This window comes from Hypanus sabinus, assembly GCF_030144855.1.
Source record: "Hypanus sabinus isolate sHypSab1 chromosome X2 unlocalized genomic scaffold, sHypSab1.hap1 SUPER_X2_unloc_6, whole genome shotgun sequence".
NCBI lineage: Eukaryota > Metazoa > Chordata > Chondrichthyes > Myliobatiformes > Dasyatidae > Hypanus > Hypanus sabinus.
Window position 1 is genome coordinate 1,158,210 of NW_026779006.1, and position 2,933 is coordinate 1,161,142.

The window sequence follows — 2,933 nt, forward strand, 5'->3', positions numbered from 1 at the left end:
TTGACCACTTCTCAACTTCACAACACTGAAACAGGGGATCCCATTTTGTCCAAATGATCGATCATTTCTTCTCCAGACCCTTCCGTGGGGGTTCTTCCTTGTGATAGTCAGTCTCAGGAGTTATTATACCTTTGCATTTGAAACTCTTTACTTGTTTTGAAACAAGCTTTATTTGAAACATTTGAAACAACTCTTATCAGTTTAGAGGACGCATCTCATTCTTGTTGGCTGAAGTCCATCAGGCTGATGACTAACAGATTTTCATTGGATGTAGTCCAAGGGCTAAACAACTTCATGCCAAAGGTAATTTCTTTTGTTCTCTTCCACTATGGTTCCAAACAGACAAACTGTGTCGCTCAGACTCTCAGCAAAAATATCGAGATTCCTTCTGCAGAACTGCCCCTGTACGTAATACACACTTTACCTCAGAGTGATTTCAGGTTCAGAGAGAAGGAGATTACTTCTGCAAACCTGACAGTGTACATAAAACACAGATAATGTGAGAGTGATTTTAGGCTGACAATGGGAATACCAGTAAATTCTTGTGTTCAGTTGATCTGATTAGGTTATCCCATAGCAATCAGTTCACGAAATGGGGGTTAAAGAGCTGCTTCACAAAATGGCAGCCTCTATTCCTTCGACCTCATGGCAAAAACACAGACAATTGAACACTCTACTTCCACTGTCATTGACCCATTCGCGTTCGATGCTTTCTTGCATATGTTAATTCATTCAGACAGTGGTGCATTTTGGTGCAGGGCAGTCAGGATGGGATGCTCCTCCAGTCAGATGTGGGAACTCCGGACATCTGACAGTTTTCCGATGACTATTTGCAGGAAGTGCACCCATTCACAGCGCCGGACTGACTGGTTCAGGGAGTTGGATGTACTCAGGATCATTCGGGAGCCTGAAGATACTATCAATGAAACATCTGAAGAGATGGCCACACCCAGAGTACAAGCTTCGGACAGGAGAAGCGTGACCACCAGCAGAGGTAAGGGTCATTAGGAAATCAGTGCAGGGCTGTCCTGTGGGCATTCTCCTCAGCAGAACACCTTGTTGGATACTGCTGAGTGGGTGGGGAGTTGATCCATTGGGGCATGGAAGCAACAGAAAGGCCGGCAACTGTCCACTCTAAAGCTTAACAGGGATGTGTAAATTTTGGCCTTGTGGCAGTTATAGGAGATGATATTCAGGGGAGAGAAAGGAGATTCTGTTGATGTGGACAGGATTTAAATTAGAACTGATTTCTGCGTCACAGATCCAAACCATTAAACTCCAGTCCCATTAAACGGGAACATTAGCCGAGGAATACCTCCCACGCCCAGTGACCAGAGTGCAGAACTGGGTTTGTTAAACAGCAGCAGTAATTGCCGAGTTCGGCACCAACATTCACTTCTGAACTTGATTCAGCACCTGTGATGGTGAAATATCCAGCCTGTAGCCTGTCGCCTGTTTAAACAGTTTCCCCAGTGTGAACTCGGTAGTGCGTCACAAGGTGGGATGACTGAGAGAATCTCTTCCCACATTGGGAGCAGGAGAATGGCCTCTCTCCAGTGTGGACTCGTCGGTGTGTCTGTAAGTCGGATGACTGACTGAATCTCTTTCCACAATCAGAACAGGCGTACGGTCTCTCCCCAGTGTGAATACGCTGATGTATCATCAGTTGAGATGACTGAATAAATCCCCTTCCACAGTCTGAGCAGATGAACAGCCTCTCCCCAGTGTGAATTCGCTGATGTGTCTTCAGTTCAACTGACCGAGTAAATGCCTTCCCACAGTCTGAGCAGGTGAACGGCCTCTCTCCAGTGTGGACTCGCTGGTGCACCTGCAGGTCAGATAAATGAATAAATCTCTTCCCACATTCAGAGCAGGAAAATGGCCTCTCCCCAGTGTGAATCCGGTGATGTAACATCACTTGAGATGACCGAGTAAATGCCTTCCCACATTCTGAACAGGTGTACGGCCTCTCTCCAGTATGAACTCGCTGGTGGGCCTGTAGCCTGGATGAGTCAGTGAATTTCTTCCCACAGTCTGAGCAGGTGAACGGCCTCTCCCCAGTGTGAATTCTCTGATGCACCTTCAGTACAGATGAATGAGTGAATCATTTCCCACAGTCTGAGCAGCTGAACGGCCTCTCCCCAGTGTGAATTCGCTGATGTTCCTTCAGTACAGAAGACTGAGTGAATCCTTTCCCACAGACTGAGCAGGTGAACGGCCTCTCCCCAGTGTGAACTCGCTGATGTACCTTCAGTTGAGATGACCGAATAAACCCTTTCCCACAGTCTGAACAGGTGAATGGCCTCTCCCCAGTGTGAGTTCGCTGATGTATCTTCAGTTCAGATGACCAAGTGAATCCCTTCCCACAGTCTGAGCAGGCGAATGGCTTCTCCCCAGTGTGAAGTGACTGGTGTCTCCGTAGTTGCGATGACTGAGTGAATTCCTTCCCACAGTCTGAGCAGGTGAACAGCTTCTCACCAGTGTGAACTCGCTGGTGTGTCAGTAGGCTGGATGACCGAGGGAATCCCTTCCCACAATCAGCGCAGGTGAACGACATCTTATCAGTGTGAACTCGCTGTTGTGCATGCAGGTGAGATGAGTGAGTGAAGAGTGAATCCTTTCCCACAGTTCTTTGTCAATTCATAAATCAAATATCAGATGTAGTAAACCCCTTGCACAATCAATGTATTTGAAGAACTGATCTCCAGTGAACAAATGCTGGTGTGTTCTCAGCTCCCCGGTTCCAGTGGATTTCAATGAGTTACAACAGAAAACTTCATTTCAGACACAAAGCACCTTTCCAGCTGTGATGACAAAATTCTTCATCTCCAAGGATCAACAGTGATACTTTGTTAAATATCTAGTAACTCCTTAAATATCTGGGCAGAGACAGCAAACTGACATGTTGTTCTGTTTAAAATTCCTGTACACAA

The 2,933-nt window shown here is 46.5% G+C and overlaps 1 pseudogene; it reads right to left on the reverse strand.

Moving 5' to 3' along the window:
* Positions 1 to 1,425: 1,425 nt before the first annotated feature.
* Positions 1,426 to 2,611, reverse strand: LOC132385939 (zinc finger protein 226-like; annotated as a pseudogene).
* Positions 2,612 to 2,933: the final 322 nt, after the last annotated feature.